A 22,065-nucleotide genomic window follows, 5' to 3' on the forward strand; every position below is an offset into this window, starting at 1 on the left:
AAGAATACAGTCTTCAGACAGACTTGGGCTTAACACTGGGAGTGCCCCTACGTCTTAGAAAGTCCTGGCCTCATCCTTGCGGGCCTCCACAGGACACCTGTATTTCTATATGACCCGATAGCACCAACTGTTGTGCAAGGAACAGGCAGAGCTGGTGTTGGTGTGAGGGGTAATCGCCATCTCCACAGAGCTTTGCTCATACCTTCACCAAGTGTGTCATTATGTTGACCACAGGCAAGTGAGGACAGAAAACTGTCTTCTGCTGAGCCGACCCTTTGTGAGCTCCGAATGAAAAGCCATTTGTCCCTAATGAAGTTCCCTGATTACTCAATGTGTCCACAGCACCTTGTCACCTCAGGGGGCCCTGCTCTAGCAAAAACATTGTCTACAGTGGTGCTGTGGAGTATCTGTTAGCATTATTTGTAACTTTGATCATGATGTCAGCAGAGACCAATGCCTGTTGTCAATAAGACTTGGAGCTACTGCCTGAGGATAGCTGTCCTCAAAGCTCAGAGTGTAAGGGAAAACAGGTGAAGGAGGATCCCTTCTCCCAATTCTAGCAACCCAGGCCATGAAACTTAAATATCATGTTTTAGGTGATGGAGAGCCATGAAAATCTCATAACTGAACTCTATGAGGACCTACCTGGAAGCACATGACAGACTGAATTTTCTGGAGATGACCACAATAATATCTCCCAACCCACATGCTCTCTGTAATGTGACCTAACTACTCCCTCATCAAGAAGTGGGTCTCACTCTCCTCACCTTGAATCTGGCTGACCCTAGTGACTCCTATGTAAGGTTGTCAGATTTAGCAAGATGCCCAATTAAATTTGAATTTCAGATAAACAGTGATTAAAAAAAAATAACTATGTCCCATGCATACTTGTATTTTATCTGGCAACCCTCCTCTCACGGGACCGATAGAATGTGACAGAAAGATGCATGTGGCTTCCGAGGCTAGGCTGAAGGAAGCTTGGCAGCCTCTGCCTTGATCTCTTAGAATACTTGTTCTGCAGATGCTGCCCCTCAAGGAAACTGGCCCACTTGGAAACCAGCAGCCATGCTGTGAGAAGCCCAAGTCTCATGTAGGGAGATGCTCCACTCAAAGATCCCAGCCCAGGCACCAAGCATGTAAGGGAAGGTGCCTCCAGAGCAGGCTTCCAACTTTCTAAGATAATGGAAGTGTTCTTTGTCTATACTGTCAATATGGTAGCCACTAGCCACAGGCAGCTTTTGAGCCTTAAAATGTGGCTAGTGCCGCTGAGTAGCTGAATTTTAAATTTTATTGGATTTTAATGTAAATGTACATTTGAGTAGTCACCTGTGGCTACTACTGGACTCTGCAGTTCCAAATGATTACAGTAACCAGCCCTTGGAGTTGCCCCTAGCTAAGTCTTCCTAGCTAAGACTCCAGGTATTATGGTGTGGAGAAAAGACAGCCGAACAGCGCCCTAACCACACCTGAATGCTAACCCACAGAATCTGGAAGCATAATAAAAAGGTTGTTTTTATGTTGCTAGGTCAGGATGATTTGTTATGCAGCAAAAAGTAATCAGGATGTGAAATATGCCAAGAAGAGGCTAGAGGAGGTTTCTAAACCCAAAGGTCGGAGCCCAGAAATAAACTGATGAATAGAACAGCCCAGGGATGGTATTCAAGGACCAGGAACTGGGCGAGGGATCAGTGATCTGTAGTTTAATAGCATCCTTCAGTTCCTGGTGTCCCGGGAAGGTCTGGGACCTGGGGGCTGAAGCCCTGCCACTGTCTAGGCTCTACTTGACATCCCAAGTCACATTTAATTTGGGATCCTTGATTTCTTAGTCTATAGAGTGGGACTGCAGTGAGTGACCCCAGTTGACTTAGCATGTTGTCAGAAGATCAGATTTAATTAGGCATATGGTTCGCTCCTCACCCTGAGATGGATTCCTCATCTACCTGCTCTGCAGAGCTTTGCAAACTGACTGCAGTGACTCCTGTTTCACTTACAGGAACTCTGTGTCTTTGGAGCCAAGTTCTTATAAAATACACACTGGTCTTGAATTGAGTTGCTGTGGAAAACTGCCCACTGTACCATAAGTATCAACATTTTGGGCACCATTTAGATGAAACCTTCTTACAAAAATGCTTCTTGTTTTTGTGGGTATCCTGGGGCTCAATTTCTGTGAGGCTTTGAGCTCTGAGCTGTATACTTTGAGGAAATTGACTTCCAATGATGATCATTCAGGTGGACTTAGGGTATAAGGCCTTTTTTCAGGGCCTGGGCATCTGAGGGTGGGGTTTCCTGCCCTCTCAGATGTGGGGACATCAAGGGAATTGTTGCTGGGACTGTTTGAATCCTCAGGAAGAGCATGTGACATGTGTACAGTCAACACACTCTAAGTCTTAGGAAGATTTCAAAGACCGTCAGGGAAGGGTGGGCATGATCCCATGTCCTGAGTTGCAGATGAGACAGTCATGGATGAATGAGACAGTGGTGGGTTTGAATCTCAGCTCTGTAACTTGTAGGGTCAATGATTTCTGAGCCTTAGTCATCTGTGAAGGAGATGTACTACCTACATCCGAGGGTGTTGTGAAGAGTAAATTAGGACACAACAAAAGAGACACTTGATCAACATTAAAGTGAATAGGGAAGGCTGAATGCTGAAGAATTGATGCTTTCAAATTGTGGTGCTGGAGAAGAGTCCCTTGGACAGCAAGGAGATCAAACCAGTCAATTCTAAAGGAAATCAACCCTGAATATTCATTGGAAGGACTGATGCTGAAGCTGAAACTCCAATACTTTGGCCACCTGATGTGAAGAGCTGACCCTGATGCTGGGAAAGATGGAGGGCAGGAGGAGAAGGGGCAACAGAGGATGAGATGGTTGGATGGCATCACTGACTCAATGGACATGAGTTTGAGCAAACTTAGGGAGATGGTGAAGGACAGGGAAGCCTGGCATCTTGCAGTTCAAGGGGTTACAAATAGTCGGACATGACTTGTTGACTGAACAACAACAACAACAAAGGGAACAGAGGCTTCCCTGGTGGTCCTGTGGCTAAAACTCCAGGCTCCTACTGCAGGAGGACCAGGTTTGGTTCCTGATTTGGGAACTAGATCCCACACGCCACAACTAAGAGTTCACATAAAGTAACTAAAAATTAAAAAAAAAAGATCCAACCTATTGTGACCAAGACTTGGTGCAGCCAAATGTGTGCATGTGTGCATGCTCAGCAGCCAAATAAATAAATATGAATATTAAAAAAATAAAATGAGTGTAAAGATATCTAATAAATAAGAAAATAAAGAGAATACAAATCCAGTAAAAAGGTATTCAATAAATATATAGATATTGGATAAATATTCCACCAAAGAGAAGATGGCTTAGGAGGGTTGGAGGTCTAGAAAATGAAATGTGACAACTTAGCAGCAAATTGTCTTGGTGCAAAAGAAAGGGGCAGGCGGCAAAAAGTGGTTAGAAATCCAATAGGAATGTGGTGCCACTTTCCCCCACCTATGAATAAGCAAAGATGCGTGAATAAAAGTGCCTAGCATTGAAGAAGATCTGAAGGCTTTCTGAATGGGCCCACAAATCACACAAAATTCTGGGTGGCAAGTTACTCTCTCAACATCTTGAAATTCCAGTGGTCCTCCCTCTGGAAATTTATCTTAAGAGAATAATTAGAAATCTAAATCAAGAGGTATATTCAAGGATGCTGTTGATACATAGTTAAAAACTGGCAACAACCTAAATATCTCACAATAAGGGATTGGCTAAATAATTGTTTTAACCGTATGACAGTATATATGTTGCCATAAGAGTAGACAATTTATTGACAGATATTCCAAAAATGTTATGTGACAAAAGCAAGGTAACAAATAATGTAAATATTATAATCTCTTTGTGAAAAGTACATCTATATGTAATATAGACCTGGAAAGCTAAGTATTCAATGCTTATGGTTACTTGATAGAATGTGCTTTTGATTGATATATAATTCACATACTATAAACTTCAATATTCACTTTAAAACTTCACCATTTTAAAGTGTCAAATTCAGTAGTTTTTAGTATACTCACAGAGTTGTGCATCACCAGTGTTTAATCCCAAAACATTTTCATTACCTGAAAAAGAAATCCTATAGCTATTAGCAGTTACTCCTCTCCCCAGCCCTTGGCAACACATAATCTTTTCCGTTTCTATGGGTTTGCCTATTCTGGACATTTTCTATGAATGGAATCAAACAATAGGTGATCTTTTGTGTCTGGCTTCTTAGCATAATATCTTCACGGTTTGGCCGTGTTGTAGTGTGTCAATTCTTCACTCCTTTCTATTGCCAAATACGATTATGTTGTGCAGATATGCCAAATTTTGTTTATTGGACAAGTGATAGAAATATGGATTGTTTTTACCTTTTGGCCATCATGAATAATGTTGCTATGAATATTTGAGTCAAATTATTCTGTGTACACTTATTTTCAATTCTTTTGATTATGTACTAAGGAGTGGAATTGCTGGGCTTCCCTGGGGCTTCCCCAGTGGCTCAGTGCTAAAGAATCCACCTGCGATGCAGAAGCTGCAGGAGACGTGGGTTTAATCCCTGGGTCAGGGAGATCCCTTGGAGGAGGGCATGGCAACCCACAAGTCTTCTTGCCTGGAGAATTCCATGGACAGAGGACCCTGGCGGGCTACAGTCCACGGGATTACAAAGAGTCAAGACACAACTGAATGGCTAACACGTTCACTTTTTTTAATGGTGATTCTATATTTAACTTTTGGAATAACTGTCAAACTATTTTATACAGCAGTTGCACAATTTTACATTTCCACCAGCAATATATGAGGTTTCCATTTCTTCACATCCTCACCAACACTTGTAATTTCTTTCTTTCTTTTTCTTCCTTTTTTTTTGGGGGGGGGCCACTTCATGAGGCATGGGGGATCTTCCCCAACCAGGGGTCAAACCCATGTCCCCTGCAGTGGAAGCATGGAGTCTTAACCACGGATCACCAGGGAAGTCCCAACACTTGTTAATTTCTGTTTTTTGGTAATAACCATACTAATGGGTATGAAGTGATGCCTCATTGTGGCTTTGAATTTCATTTCCTGAATGACTAATGATGTTGAACAATCTTTTCATGTACTTGTTCATTTGTGTATCTTCTTTAGAGAAATGTCTGTTTATGTCCTTTGCCACTTGGTGGGATTTTGTTTGCTTTCTTTTTGTTTTTCCATATTTCTGATTTATTTGTAATGACAAGGGTTGCTTGTGTAATAATGGATGAAAGAATCAGGATAAAGGCTGGATGTGGCTGCACAGAGGTCTCTTTGGAGCCCTTTGAAGGCAGAGCCACTATCGTGGTGTTGGCTCCTTGGCTGGTGAATTCTTGGCAGGATTCCCCTACTTGGCCAGGTGTGACTCTCCTGGAGTAGGAGACATCCCTCTGGCCCTGGCTAAGGGGCACATTATCAGAAGGAAAAGAATCAAAGGTGGGTCCTGATTATAGAGGGAAAATTCAAGTCTAAGGTAGGATTCCTGATGGCAGGTGGAACAGAGGCAGGTCTGGGAGAGTCTCAGCAGTGGGGCTAGGTGCTGCCATGGAGGAGAAGTTCTGAGACTAAGGGTCCTCATCCCTGAGTCTACGCAGAACTCCAGCCTACCCTGGGGCCTGATGTGGGTCGTGCCCTCCAAAACAGAGAAGGCATCTTTCCTTCAGTTAGATTTCTCATTTGGAGACATCCACACAATAATTCTGTATAGTTTGCCTGGAATGGTTCCTTTCTTTTCCTTCCTATGGGGACGCACAGAAACTGATGTGACCATTCAGCAAGTCTTTGGTTCTTTTGGTTACTTTGGGATCCTTCATAGTTTACACCAATGCTGGAAACAGGTCTGAAACCAAAGTCCACCGTATACATACATGTTTTCCAATAAGCTGTCAGAAAAACAGCGATACTGCATGTTTGGGAAGGCACTGACTGCAAAGGGGCATAAGGGAACCTTTGGGGATGATGGGAATGTTCTGTAACTTGATTGTGATGGGTCTATAAAAATCCATAGAAGTCTGTTTTGCATGCACTATATAGGATCTTAGTTCCACAACCAGGGACTGAATCTGTGCCCCTAGCAGTGGAAGCGCAGAGCCCTAGCCACTGGACCGCCAGGGAATTCAGCTTTCAATTTTAATAAATATTTATAAGCCAAAAAGCCCAATAGAATGGTGCACTAAAAAGGGTACATTTCAATGTGTGTAAGTTACACCTAACAAGTTGCTTTGAAGAGAAGTGGAAGAAAAGGAGAGATCTTTGGAATAGCAAAAAGAAGGAAAAGGAAAAAAGGAGGACCGAAGGGAAGAGAAGGGGAATGAAGAAGAGGAAGAAGCAAAGAAGGGGAGGAGGGGGACAGCAAAGGAGAAGGAGGAAGAAAACTAGCACGTAGACGTGTCGTACTCCCGGCTCTCTCATCCCTGCCTTGTGCCTGTCAGTGTTTTGGTTTTTTGGTTTTTGAAGTATAGTTAATTTACAATGTTGTGTTAATGTCTTCTGTACAGCACAGTAACCCTTTATACATATTATACATATATATTTTGTTTTATACTCTTTTCCATTATGGTTTGTCACAGGATATTGAATATAGTTCCCTGTGCTATACAGTCGGACCTGCTGTTTATCCATTCTATATGTAAGGGTTTGCCTCTGCTAATCTCAAACTCCCATTCCTTTTCTCCCCTACCCTTCACCCGCTTTGGGAACCATAAGTCTGTTTTCTGTGTCCATAAGTTTGTTTCTGTTTTATAGATATGTTCGTTTGTATGCATTTAAAAAAATTTTTTATTGGAGTATAGTTGATTTACAATGCTGTTAGTCTCAGGTGTACAGCAAAGTATCAGTTATACACATGCACATACCCACTTTTTAAAAACGGTTCTTTTCATGTTGTATTTTAGAATCCAAATCTAAGTGATATATATAGTATTTGTTTTTCTTTTTCTGACTTAATCACTTAGTATGATAATCTCTAGTTTCATCCATGTTGCTGCAAATGGCATTATTTCATTCTTTTTGATGGCTGAGTAATATTTCATTGTATATATATGTGTGTGTGTGTGTGTGTGTGTGTGTATACACACACTGTATCTTCTTTATCCATTCATCTTCAGTGAGCATTTAGGTTGCTTTCATGTCTTGGCTATTGTAAATAGTGCTGCTGTGACCATAAGGGTATGTATATCTTTTTGAATTATAGTTTTGTCTGGGTATATGCCCAGGAGTGGGATTGCTGGATAATATGGGTGCCTGTCACTGTTAAGTACTGCGGTGGTGTTAAGTGACCCCTGTCTCTAGGAGCTCATCGTCTATTGGAGAGGTGAAATTTTCTTCAAGATCCCCCCGCTCCAGTGTGAGAAATGATAAACATCTCACCTGGCCCCACCTGCTAGGCTTGGTAGGAAAGACAGTCTCTGTCTTTTGTTGGGGTTCCCTCCTTTCTCTCCCACTCCATCTCCCTACCGTCCATTCTCCACCCAGCCTGTGGGAGTGCAGAGGAACCACAGGCTTGCACAGGCCTGAGAAGAGTCCCTGTCTCAGGCTGACATTGGTGGCGTCCCCAAGTGCCCTCTTTCCACAGCCCTCACAATCTCCTCTGGGCTCTTGGCTCCCCATCTTTTGAACTCTGAGGACGCAGCTTGTTGGAGGATCTCCGGCCACTGCCCCTGGTGCCACCCTCTCTCATCCTCAAGGCACCACCTCTCCTGGGGTGCTGCTGCCTATGTGTCAGGAGCACCTGATGATGACTCAGGCCCCTCTTCCCTTCTGCACTATGGGCCGTTCCCCTCCCCAGCTACCTTGTAAGTCCTCCCACCAGCTCATTAGCCACTCAATAAGAGCAAAGACTCACCTCTCTGGGCAAGGGAAACTCAGAGCCCAGGACTTAAGCACGGGTTATCCATTAGGAGGAAGGAGGGTACTTGACTTTTTTTCTTAAGAGCCTAGAGCTGGCCAAAAACAAGGGCCAGTTAGTTTCTCAACATGGTCAGCTGTTACACACTGCTGCAGAGGTCTCATTTACAAAACAGAGAAGGTGCTGGATGTCCAGTGGATGGCCCAGACAGTGGTCAGTGTGTGTCAGTCAAGTGTGGTGTAACCTGGTAAGGGGAGGGCCAGTGGCAGATAGCCACAGCTCTGGAAACAGACAGCATCTCAGCGTCCTGGCACTGTGCCTGGCTGGTCTGAGGTCAGCGTCTTGCCAGTTGAAATATATGTGGTTACAGGTGAAAGGGAACTGGATTGGGTGACAAAGTGGGTGGTTTCAGGAGGTCTGAGCCCAGAGAAATCCAGGCCTTGAGGCAATAGGAGGAGGTTGCAGTAGCAGAGAATTTGAAAGTTGGCTGGTGATTCGGAATCAGATGAGGGAAGGCACAGACCCCACCCAGCCTCTGACCACATACTGAGCACTGAAGTGAAGCAGATAGGCTCCTTGTGTGCAGCCTGCCCACACCAAGATTTCTAAGAAATACCTGGTCTCTATTTCTTGGTTCTCCTGGGACCAGATGTATAAAAATGTGGGTACATTTTAACTTGAAAAGGTAAAAACATCCTTCTGGCTATATCCTCCTTTTCCTTCAGAGTCAGGATAATGTAGGGGGAGAGCTTGGTTCTGAAATCAAATGGAAAGTGCTTTTGTTTCTGGATATCAGGAGGGAGGAAAAAAAAAAAAAATCTGTCAAAGAGCCAAGGCCTCATCTGTAAAAAGAAAACGTGAAATGGGCTGCGAGTCCTCCTTAATAATTCAAAGACCGAACTGAAATAACAAGAAGGTAGAGTGAATTATCAGATATACCCACACCCTTCTCTTTTTATCAGCTTGCAAATGTCCTGGTTGGCACATGGTTGGAGAGAAGCAGTTAGTGACAAGTGGAGCTAAAACCATTCATTCATTCAGTAAAAATGTCCATGACTGTTAACTCTATGCCAGTAGACCTAGTAAGGAGCTGAGGATACACTCCAGAACAAGGCACATGTCCCTCTGCCTCATGAACCTTGGAATCTATGTCATGGTTCTCAAACTTTAATGCACATCAGACTTCCCCTGGATGGCTTGTTAGAACACAGATCGCTAGGCCCCATCCCTGGAGTTTCCAATTTGATAGGTCTGGGATGGCTGAGAATTTGCATTCCTCAGTCCCCACGTGATGCTGATGCGGCTGGTCCTGGAATAACACTTTGAGAACCCCTGGTCCAGACAACCATTTCACCCAACCATTTTTACCTCTTGGCACGACCTGGTTCAGTCATTCGGGTGAACTGCAGGAAACTTGGAGCCCTGGCCCAGGGTGTTGACAGCCTGAGGTTACCTGCCCAGGAGCTGTGGCCATCCCAGGCCTCAGCCAATATTTACAAAAAAAAGTTTTTTTAATTTAATTTTTTATTTTTCATTGAGCTCGGTTTTCCTTGCTGCGCCAAGCTTTCTCTAGTGGCCATGAACGAAGGCTTCTCAGTGTGGCAGCTTCTTGTTGCAGAGCACGGGCTCTAGGGCGCAAGGGCTTCAGTAGTTGTAGCTTGCGGGCTTCAAGAGTTGTGGCGCACCGGTTTAGTTGCCCTGAGGAATGTGGAATCTTCTGGGACCAGAAATCAAACCCGTGTCCTCTGTATTGGCAGGCAAATTCTTATCCACTGTACCACCAGGGAAATCCAGGGAATCAGTATCTTAAGGCTCATTATCCTCTAAGGAGACCATGCAAAGGCCCTGCACCCACCCTGAGACAGAAGCAGGTGCAACTCTGAGAGGTCCTCTGTTGACTTCTCTTTGGAAATGAAGGAAGGCCTTGTTTACCACCAGCCTAGTGCGAGCCCAGAGCTCTGGGTGCCGAGCCTGGGGTGGTACAAGGGCATCTTCCATAGTTTTGTCCTCCCTCCGACTGGAGCCTCTCATCCTCTCTTCCTATCACGTTCTTAACCTAAACAGCTCACTTTTCTTCCACGCTCACAGGCAGCGCAGGCAGGTTGGAAGCCCCTTGGGCCTTTGTAACCTTCTCCACCTGAGTAAACATGGCATCATCGATGGGGCTCCGTGGGACCCTGCTGCAGCCAAGGCTTGGCTCCTGTGAGGGTCATGAGTAGAGGGCGGAGGGTGAGCGTGAGGGACAATAGCCCTTTGTACCATTGCCAAATGACAGATCATCTTTTGAGTCAAAATCTGCCAAGATTAATTTTTTTTCTAACTAGCTTATTGAGATATCATTCACATACCATACAACTCACCCATCTAAACTATATAATTCATGGCTTTTATGATAGTCACAGAGTTGTGCAACCATCTTCACAATCGACTTTACACCATTTTCATCCGAAAAAGAAATCCTGGGCCTTTTAGGGCCCCATCCTTTCATTCCTCCCCTAGCCCCAGGCAACCACTAATCCGCTTCCTGTCTCTATAGATTTGCCTATTCTGGGCATTTCATATGAATGGAATAGAAATGTGACAACCTATATCTGGGTCCAAAACATGCTTGGCAGAAACTCAAGATGGGCACAGATTATATGAATTGTAACTTGACCTTGAGCCTCCCTTGTCTCAGGGTGCTAATTCCCCCTTTCACAAGGGGCAGTGAGAATGTGAACCGCCAGCCCAGGCCTGGCACCCCTGCTGGTCAGGGGTGGGGACTCTCTGTAGTGAAAAGGAGGCTTAGTGAGAAGATCAACTATAGAGCAGCCTCAGATCAAAGTGATCTTATTATGAATTGGTGGCATGCTGTGGCATTCCCAAAGTTCAACTGTGAACTAAGGTTGTGTAAGTGGTGTTTCCTCTGCCTCTCATTCAGCAGGCCCTGTCTGGGTGCCAAAGTCAGCAAAGCAGCGCGCTGCTCTTTCTCACCGAAGAGGACCAGAAACTTTCAGCCCCCACCCCACCCAGACGGCTCCTGCTCTCCCAGAGAGGAGGCTCCCTGGGGGTCCTCTAGGGACCCCGTCCCCTCTCTGCATTTCCAGATTTCTTCTGGTTGCCACCCAGGTCCCTCCCAATCTCTCTACAAGCCCTGAACTGCCCCTGCCAGGACCTCTGCTGGCAGCTGCACGTGCCAAGGCAGAAGGCTTCTTACCTGATCCACGTGAGTGAGCTGACTGTTTTTTGTTGCTGCTACAGCAACACCTCTGTTCAGCTCCTTGTGAAAAGTTTCATCCCCCAGGGATCCTTTCTCTTTGATCTGTTCACACCCCTGCTTGGTGGTGGGGGTGGGGAGACCCAGCACCCAGATCAGTGATGGGCCCTACCCCCCACCAGCCTGTGTCTGTGGTGGACACTGTTTCAGTGACCACTTTCCCTGTCTCAGGCCCCTGACAGGAATGCCAGGAACCCACCCCTTCCTCTGCCCTCCCCGAGGGATTGACGTTCATAGGATCCCTCCCTGCTGCCCCACACTCAGGCCACAGAGCTGTCACCCCACCCCCACTCTCCCTCAGTGGTCTGGGGCTTTCTTGACAGCAGCAGAACAGAGTCTGAGGGCTCAAGGGAGGGGAGGGCCAGAGACCTGCCATTATGCAGGCCCTCCTCCACAGCAGTGAATTCAGGTCTGAAGACAACAGAAGGGCTGGGATGAGGCAGCGCTGGGATGAGGCAGGGCTGGGATGAGGCAGGGGTGGGGGGTGCGTGGGGTTTGTGGGGGCTGTGGGGTGGGGTGGGGGGGAGTAAAACAGGGTAGGGAGCCAAGGAGAAGGGCAGGGATGAAGGGTAATGAGACCGTTCCTTCTTTGAACTGTGTCCAGTGAGGTGTGATTCCAGCCTCCCAAGGGAAGGGTTGAGTGGCTGCCTGAGAACAGTACCAGACCTGGGATGGCCCCCAGGGCCTGGTGGACCGCAGCTGAGACCAAGGCTGAAGGTCGGTCAGGACGACTAGAGCTGGCGGATGGGGCTAAGGAGGGTCTTATCAGTGACAGAGTTGGCCTAAGACTTCCCCGCCCCCTCCCCCTGCCCCCATAACCTCAGAGGTAAGGGAAGCTGGCTTTGGGATCGTGTGCAGGAAGATCTGGGGAAATGGACACCACGGCCTCGGCTCACAGCCTTGGTGTAGGCGGGGCCCGCTAGGTTGAGAGGCCTGAATTATTAAGCCCTGGGAGAAAGGCCTCTGGCCCTAGTGCTGAGGGGAGCTTATCACCTCTATTCACAGTCTCCTGGGAGGTGAAGAAGTCAGCTGCTTCCAGGGCCCCACTGTGACCAGAGTTGTAAAAGGGCATTTGGCTGGCCTGGAGGAACCCTGGCCCAGGCAGTCCTGTCACCAGGCCCCAGGTTTCTTGAAGCCGTTTGTTTACAGGCTCCAGTTGACCTTTGCCACACACATTTTCCACATTGTCCTTCCCTGCAAAGGAAGGCCCCTGCAGCCACCAGGGGCCATGGAGTCTCCCGGGTCCACCTGCACTCACCTGTCAGCTTGGGGCTGGCTGGGAAGACCACCCTCCCCTCCTACTTTGACCCCCATTCGGCCATAGGTGTAGCAGGGAGGCCAGATCCTCCCAGGTCTGCTATGGCCTTACTCTGGCATTGCCCTCTGAGCAGCTAGGGTTAGGGAAGCCCCATAACAGTCCCACTTCCAGTGCCTGGGGAAGGAGGTAGAGGGATCCACCCGAAGTCAAGATCAGATGGTGCCTGTGAAACCTGGAGGGAGAGAGGCCAGGCCCAAGCAGAAGCCACTCTGTCTTGGGTCTAGAATCCTGGGCAAGAATGCATCTGGTGGGCCTGAGGGTGATCTGGTGGTTCTGGGAGCCAACAACCACTTCCTGGTTTTCTTTCCTATAGTCCTTCCTCTCAAGGCCCATATTCCTGAAAACTGATATTCGGCTAAGACGAGGACCAGCTGGGGCGGTATCTCTGGCCCTCACTTCTTTGATAGCACCATTCACTCTTTCCTCCCTGGCTCAGCTCTGGGCCTGATAGCCCCCTGCTTCCCTTCATCTAGACAGGAAAAATTGTCCAAGACTAGCGGATGGGACCAGAGGGATTCCTGCAAGCCCTGGAGTCACGCTGGATGTGGGAGTCACCCAGCAGTGCTGCCCTCGGTGGGTTATCTGGCTGTCTACGGGAAACAAAGTGAGACTGTCAGTTGCTCAGCCGTGTGCGACTCTGCAACCCAGTGGACAGTAGCCCGCCAGACTCCTCTGTCCATGGGACTTCCCAGGCAAAAATACTGGAGTGGGTTGCCATTTCCTACTCCAGGGAATCTTCCCTACTCAGGGATCGAACATGGGTCTCCTGCATTGCAGTCAGATACTTTATCATTGGAGTTACAATGTTGTCTGTGGGAGCAGACCTTTATTATTGTCTGCAAAATCCCATGGGCAGAGGAGCCTGGTGGGCTATAGTCCATGGGGTTGCAAAGAGGACACGATTTTAGTAACTAAATCACCACCACAGATCTTTGTCTAACTTGTGTTTACTATTAATTAGGGTATTTTACAACTTTATAAGGAAAGTGTAGAAAACTAATAGCAATGCAGGACTATTATACAGTGATGCAGATAATATTTTAATCAAGTGACCAAGATCTTATATACCATAATTTAGCAATCATTTCAATACTCTTCCTTTCAGTTATTATAAATATTTCAGTATCTCCTGTCATATTTTGAACCCTCCTGGTTCTTTCATTAATTAATGAAATACATTTTTGTTATAGGTTCATGCTACATTTGTATAAAAGCTATGTTTTAAAATTTTTAATGAAAAAATTACCATATAGGAAATTGGTATATGGTAATTTTTTCATATGCAGTTCTATGCACTTTAACCCATTTAAAGAGTGAAACCACTACCACAATCAGGATACAGAACAGTTTCATCCTCCCTGAGACACTCCCTGTGCCATCCCTACAGTCATGTTTTTGATTTTGTGTATGTTTGTGTTGATGGTTAAAACTGGAAAAAAAAATCATCAAATTCAAGCATTTTTAAGCGTACAGTTCAGTAGCGTTAAGGATATCTACGTTGTAAAACAGATCTCTGGAACCCCTTCATCTTGCAGAACTGAAAGTTTATACCCCTTAAACAATAACTTCTCTCTGCCCCCTCCAGCAGCCCCTTAAACAATGACTTCTCTCTGCCATCTCCCAGCAGCCCCTGGCAACCACCATTCTACTTTCTAGATCTGTGAATCTGACTATTTCAGACACATCACTTAAATGGAATCATTGCAGTGTTTGTCTGCTTATGACTGGCTTATTTCACTTAGCATAATGTTCTCAAGGGTCATCTGTGTTGAACCATGTTTTTGATGTTTTGAAAATTATTCTCTGACAAGATGCAGAAAGATGTCAGTGACTGGGATGTTGCTGGCTTGTCTTTGTCAGTCCCCCAGGCTGTGGGGATTCCCTCTCTGCCCCCTCTGTCAAGCCTGGGGAAAGTCTTGGGGTTTCAGAGTGGTCTCTGTTCTGCTTGCCCCACTGCTTTGCCCTCCCTTGCAGGCTGCACTTAAACTCGACAGAAGAAAACTCCCCGATCAGCAGGGTGCTTTGGGACATCTACAGGTGTGGGTGGTGGGGTTAACCACACAAAGGGTGAATAATTAAACCAAACATGGGCACCCAAGCCAGACGTCCCTCAGTTAGCTCCTTTCTTCAGACAAAGGCAAAAGACACTGACGATAAGGGAGCCTTCACCTTTTTCCTCCTCAACAAGAAGAATCAGGAACGTGGGTACAGGAGGAGCTTGGCAAGCCTGGGAATGAGCCTGTGTGGGAGATGCAGGGCCAGTGCAGGGCCAAGGCCCCAGACAAAACCTCTAATAATATACTTGGGCCTCTAAAATGCAGTCAGCTAGACACATTCTTGCCCCTTCCCCCTGTGCAGCACACACACACAGACCCTGAACTCTTTTCCATTCAACATTCAGAAACTGTGGTGTGTGTAAATGCCAAGTAGTTTCCACAAGTCTAAAATCCATAACTCTCCCTAGTGCCCCCTTAAAATGTTTTTGAACCTTTTGTTTGTCATGGTATTTCCAGTGGTCATGTATGGATGTGAAAGTTGGACTGTGAAGAAGGCTGAGTGCCAAAGAATTGATGCTTTTGAACTGTGGTGTTGGAGAAGACTCTTGAGAGTCCCTTGGACTGCAAGGAGATCCAACCAGTCCATTCTGAAGGAGATCAGCCCTGGGATTTCTTTGGAGGGAATGATGCTAAAGCTGAAACTCCAGTACTTTGGCCACCTCATGTGAAGAGTTGACTCATTGGAAAAGACTCTGATGCTGGGAGGGATTGGGGGCAGGAGGAGAAGGGGACGACAGAGGATGAGATGGCTGGATGGCATCACTGACTCGATGGACGTGAGTCTGAGTGAACTCCAGGAGTTGGTGATGGACAGGGAGGCCTGGCATGCTGCGATTCATGGGGTCGAAAAGAGTTGGACACAACTGAGCGACTGATCTGATCTGACAGTCACCTTGTTGGGGACTTGTAATGAAGTTTGTGAACTGACATTGGTCTACAGACTGTACTTTGGGTAGTACTGCTCGATGGATGTGAGTCTCAGTGAACTCCGGGAGTTGGCGATGGACAGGGAGGCCTGGCGTGCTGCAATTCATGGGGTCGCAAAGAGTGGGACACAACTGAGCAACTGAACTGAACTGAACTGATGAGCAATGAAAGTAGACTTTCTTGGGATGTGCTGTCTCTACTGCTGGGTATCTCTCTCCCTCTTTGGAAGCCTCATTTTCCCCATGGGGAGAGATGTGTGATGGGGCTGGTAAGGGAAGGAACCTCAGATACTAGTTCCAGTGATGCCCAAAGGCCTCATGGTCCTGGGGAGCCACTTAAATACCCGGAGCCTCGGTTTCCCTTCTCAGAAACTGTAACAACTCTTTACTCAACATTTGATGGTATTTCCACTCTGGATTTCTAAGTTCTGTTCATATGACTGTGCTTCATCTCTAGGGTGACTGTGAAACTTTTAGCCTCCAAACCGTGACATTTTTAAGAGTGAAAGGGGATGCAAATACTGATTATACTGGGACTATGCATAAACTGGGAGCTTCTTCCATGAAGAAGCCTTGTCTATCCATCTTAGAGTCCCATCTGTATCCAGCCCAGAGATTTAAATTCACAGGGATGCTCAGTGAACACTGACTGGTGTCCACCTCCCAGGAAATCTAACTCAGGGCAAATTTAGAGGGAGAGACTTCTCAGTTTAGTTCAAATACCTTAATGTAGGTTGGGATGGCTTTGGTTGTTAAGAGTTGTGAATAAACAAAGAGACAGCAGGGCCCCCATAATATGAAGTGGACCCTTTCAGGATTGGGCTGCTGAGCACAGGGCATGTCTGACAAGTCACAATCGTGTGGCAGAATCCCCTGAGACCATAGCTGTATGCAAGGGAAGGTGTATTTGTGGGATATCCAAGTGGGATTTCAGGTCTCTGCTTTGCATAGACTTAGCAACCTGCTAGGGCTGCTGAAAGAAATGAAAAGAACCTTTAAGTCTTAACTGCTAGATCGTAGGAGAGCAGGTTGACATCTCTAGGGAAAAAATAACAGTGACCTTGACCTCTGAAGAGTATGCCCACATCGACAGAGTTCACTTCGATGTTGAAGGCTCTGGCTTGAACTTGATGGGGAGGATTCTCTTGAATGTACCCTTGGATGGTTGATGGTTGAGGACCTCTGACCCAGCTCTGGGTAGAAGAGGCCAGGAGGCCATAAGTAAGTGAATATAGCTGGGGTTTTCCTTTTGGAGTCCTACAAAGAAGCTGTGAATACTGTGACCCACTCTTCTGAGGGCAGTCAGAAGGCCGTGCAGTCTGTGCTCTGCCGCACTGAAGGAAGCGCATTCACGTAACGGACACTGCGGACAAATCTTAACAGCAAATGGCAGTCAAGTGTTCATCCCAACAAAATCAGGAAATTATGACAGTTCCTGGTAGAGGAAGAGACTGGACATCTTGAGAAAGGGCATCTTCTGGTCTAAGTGGCCCAGGGGCACAGTATGGAGTAGTGGTGGCCATGGTCAGAGAACAGGATGATGACATCCTTACTGGGCAATGACAACAGAAACCTGGGAGCTGTGTGGTTAATGGCCAACACTGGCAGTGATATGTGGAGTCAACGTCATTGACCTTGTGATGGCTAGGTTGGCAATCATGGTGAAAGCCCCAGCAAATCCCATTGAAGCAGAGAGGAGAATGGCACCAAAGAGAAGTACAGAAAGGGTTTATTGGCTGAGGTGGTGTTGATAAGATACTGAAGTCCTGCCTGGGAAAGGACAGAGTGGGGACTGGAGTCAAAGATATTTCTGCCACACTGCAGCTGTGACCCATTCCCTTAGGACTCTGTGTCTGAGGAGAACATACTGCTCTGGGGTTAGAAAAGCTGCTTTAAAGGCCATGTTCTTGAAATAATGTAAATTTACTATGGGTGGCCTTACCTGATGCTCAGGGAGACTCACCCTTCATCATTAAATGAATAATCTTTGTTCCTCCTCATCCAGAAGTTATCAGTTTCCCATGTGAAAAGCAGGTTGAACCCCAATCAGTGCCCGGAATTCTGAGCACCTGCTCTCGTGACTTTAGATGCTTGGCTCACACTCAAAACTTGTTTTCTTTGTCCACAGGGTCTGATAATACAGGGGAGGTCTCCCTTCTCTGCAGTCATACCAACCTCTCAGTGGACCTCAGCTATAGCCACTCTGGAAGATGCCTGCCTATTTCTCCTTGAAGTGAATTATTTTGGACATAAAACTTAGTCTATAAATAATGTTAGACAATACTGAATATACTCTAAACATTTGCTCAGAAATTATTCAACTGTTTTCATGTGATAATACAACTGTATTAACTTCTCACAGTTTAACTCATGATTATGGGCTGATTCAGAAGCCCTGCAAACCTCCCCCTATCTTTTTAAGATTAAAATATCTCCCTTATTGATTTTTCTTTTGATAAAATATTACACATTCACTGTAAAAAAAAGTTAAAAGATACAGATGGGCAAAAAGAAGAAAATTAAAAATACCACAGTTCATTTTCAGAGTTAACCATTATTCACAATTTGATGTATACATTCTTCCAAATCTTCTATGTATGGACTTGTGAATGCTTGTGTATAAAAAGCACTCACATACCTATAGAACACAAAGAAGGTTATGTCTAGATATCTCAGTAACTACCCTTTAAACAATGACAATAACTTCTCTCTGCCCCCTCCCAGCTGGAGACGGCAATGGCACTCCACTCCAGTACTCTTGCCTGGAAAATCCTATGGATGGAGGAGCCTGGTGGGCTGCGGTCCATGGGGTCACGAAGAGTCGGACACGACGGGTGGCACTGCTGGACCAAACCTTAGGCTAGTGGATCAGGACTGTTTCTACCCATAGCTGGGCTGATGGTGTACTCAGTACAGCCTCTGCTGTACTGAATGGTCCTCTTCACTGAAGGGCAGTATGGTCCTATCTCCTGACCTCAAGATTCTGCTACATCTGGGGCTCATGACTCACTGAAACCACAACTGCAGTCACCCAGTCTGAGTCCCCTGTGGGTCTTGCTGCTTCAGCTCTTATTTACATCTTTGTTCCTGACACTGAGCATGACCCTGTGGGACCTTCCCAGGGACAGACCACCCCCTTCCCCTGGGTCCCCTGCCTGTTGTTTGTAGAAGAGCTTTATCCTCCTAGGCCTTGCTTGAGTTACAAAGAGCAATTTTAATTAGAGACATGAGAAAATACAGAAACAAATAAAAACAGTCAAGAAAGATGAAATAATAGTTTGGCCATAAAACAAAGTCAAGGACCTTTAGTTCCCCCTCAAGGGCTATAAATAATATCCTAAGCCATATCTTTGAATATTTTTGCAAATACTAGAACACCCACCAGGAGGAAAAAGTTAACTACATGATGACCATCATCACATGGACCCCAGACTAGTTAGAGCCAGAAAACTGATAATTGAGATTCCCAAAGCATCACCATCAACCAGAGAATTGTGCCTGGGCTGATCACACACCCCACAACCCTACTCTTCATGCTGCTGCTGCTGCTAAGTCGCTTCAGTCGTGTCGGACTCTGTGTGACCCCATAGACGGCAGCCCACCAGGCTCCCCCGTCCTTGGGATTCTCCAGGCAAGAACACTGGAGTGGGTTGCCATTTCCTTCTCCAGTGCATGAAAGTGAAAAGTCAAAGTGAAGTTGCTCAGTTGTGTCCGACTCTTAGCGACCCCATGGACTGCAACCCACCAGGCTCCTCCGTCCATGGGATTTTCCAGGCAAGAGTACTGGAGTGGGGTGCCATTGCCTTCTCTGCCTACTCTTCATAATGTCTTTATAAACCCTTCCCTGGAAGGGATTGGGGAGTTTGGGTCTTTTGAACATGAGCTGCCAGTTCTCCTTGCTTGGTGCCCTATAATAAAAGCTGTACTTTCTTTCACCACAATGTGCTGTCAGTAGATTGGCTTTGCTATGTGTCAGACAAGCACATCCAGATTCCGTTTGGTAATATTCCTACTCTGTCCTTAAAGATTTGCCTTGCTTGCTTGGAGCTTGGAATAACATTTTAAAATGGTGTTTTTGTATTTTAAAATCAAGCTTTTCTATGTATTTGCAATAGGAAGTTAGGGCTGTAGGGGACTAGTGCTCATCAATTTGACCTTAAATTCAATACCAGTTATCCCTGTGTTGGATGGCTTTGCTTGTCTTCCATAGAGCAACATGTTCTTAATTGCTTTAGTTGCTTTGTCATTTTCCTCCATTTCACTGTAATTATCTCAAGCTTTCCCTCTGAGCCAGAAAATTTGTTAGCTTCTTTGATGTTTCTAACTTATCTAATAGATCTATAAATTTCTTGTTTTTGTCCTTAATTTTTTGCCTTCATTCTCAATTTCCTTTTTATTTAGTTGATTTATCCACTCATCCTTGGGCTCTTTTTTATTGTTTCAAAAACATACCAAATATGTTTAATTATACACTAAATGGATATAATTTATTAAATGTTGTATTAATGTAATTAACTATTAATATAATTAAATATTCATATTGGTTCTATAGTATGAAGCACTCAGGAGTTTTCTTCTATAACTCGGACTGTGATTACCTCTAGACTTGCTTTGTTTATCTTTTCATATTCTGTTTCTTTTTTTTTTCTCTTCCCCTCCTCTGCCTTCTTTTTGTTCCTTAAAAACATCCTGCATGTTGGCCTAGCTCCCCTAACATTGCTTTTAATTTTGCATGAGTAAGTCTGGCCAGACCATCCAATGCTCTGAAAGTGTGAGGGCCCTCATGACACCTTTCTACCTACCTGTCATTCCTTTGACCCTAGAGTTTGGAGGATGAGAGTACTTCCTGCTTCACTGAGGTCTGAGTGTTACAGTGACAGGTGGATGACAGATCTGGGCTCGGCTGTCTTTCCTGAAATGCACTCAGTGCCCCACACCAGAGTCCTCTTTACTTAGCAGTGATGTGGCCTCTTCCTGGGGCTTTGGCTCATTCCTGGAAGGCAGCACAGAGCCCTAAAAAAAAAAAACAAGTGCAGCTGCTCCTCCAGCTCCTGTTGGCCTCCCTGATGGGTTTTTCCCTGGGATTTCTCGTCAACTTTCCCCAGGCTGGCTGTTCACCCTCTTAGCCCTCTCTGTGCTAAATCATGAGGTGCTGGTGATACTCCTTGGGGTCTTATTCTCTAACCTCCTCTTCTCATTCAGTGCCAGGGGTGTGGAGGGAGAGTGACAACTAACATTCCATGCTAGAATTCTCTGTTTCATTTCTCTTGACACATTTTCAGTCTTATAAGGTTGTACTATTTTCCATATTTGAATGACTCTGATTAATGTTTGTCTTTTCCCCCCCAAATTATTTTTCAATCACTTTAAAATGAGTGAACTAGAAGGAGGTTGTGCTATCTGGCATCACTTGTGCACTCTTACCCAAAGTCTAAGCAGATGCCGCTGTCGAGAATGCCGCACAGGATCCCAGGAACTCCAGGGTTATTGCTACCGTCGGAGACTGATTCATTCTCCTCAGACAGCAGACTCTCTCAGTCTCTCTCTCAGGCCCTTTGACCCCTGCTTTCTCCATCTGTGAAGTGAGTGTGTTGTGTTATGCTGTTCATCTTTCATTAAATTTCACTGTATCCAAAATGAAATTATACTTCCTTCTTACATTCAAAACGTCGAGTTTCCTTCTCCAGGATTTCTGAGTTTCCTGAGGCACAGCCTGGCGTGAGCTCCACAAAACCTTTCTCATCCAGCCTTCTCACCTTGCTGCCTTGATTCTGCCTCGGTGCTCATGAGACTGGTCCCTTGGTGACTCTGCCAGGCCTAGGGGAGAGGACATGGCCCTGCTCTCAGCCCTACAGCTTCTCTGACAACAGGCTCCTGAGAGTACTTTCTACCCGCCTTAGAAGAGGAGTGTCTGGTACCCACAAGGGCCTACCAACAGCAGTCTCCAAGCCCACTTACCAAACGGAGAGGAGGGGAAATCCTTTCCTCCCCTAGCCTAAGGCATCCTCCCTTGCCTGCCACAGGATGAATGACGGTGAGAACACAGGTTATGGTAAGTGCAGTATTCCCATGCCCCGCCCCCTCCCACCACCTAGGTAAAGGTGTGGCCTGATCTCCTTGGCTCAGAGAAGATAACCATAATAGTCTCCAGTCTGAAGGTCTTGGTCTCAGCCACAGGCCAGTCCAAGAAGCAACAGTCTCTGTCCAGTGCCTTGTCACAGCCTTTTCTCTCTCGTGGGATATGGAGAGGGTCAGTCTGCCATCCTCTGGTCACCTCATCTCCCACAGACACATCCTGAACAATTCAATAGCTACATCTCCAAGGAACCAACAATTATTTTCAGCCATAGAGCAGTCTACACCTGTATTTAAGGAAAGAGGGAAACTAAAACATGTGTCTAATTTGTCTGGGCCAGTTCTGCTCCTATCCTCAATGTGTGTTCCCAAGTAGGACCTATCACTTCTTGGAACAGAGCATCCTATCTGGGTTTCCTCCAGAACGACTGTGGCTGCTTGCCTTATATCTGCTTGATTGCAAGTGCTGTTTGACATGGTTAAAACTAGACAAAACCAAGAGTGCACCCTAAAGTAAACTGTGGACTTTGGGTAATTACAATAGATCT

The sequence above is a fragment of the Bos indicus genome, chromosome 11, assembly GCF_029378745.1.
Source record: "Bos indicus isolate NIAB-ARS_2022 breed Sahiwal x Tharparkar chromosome 11, NIAB-ARS_B.indTharparkar_mat_pri_1.0, whole genome shotgun sequence".
Classification (NCBI taxonomy): Eukaryota; Metazoa; Chordata; class Mammalia; order Artiodactyla; family Bovidae; genus Bos; species Bos indicus.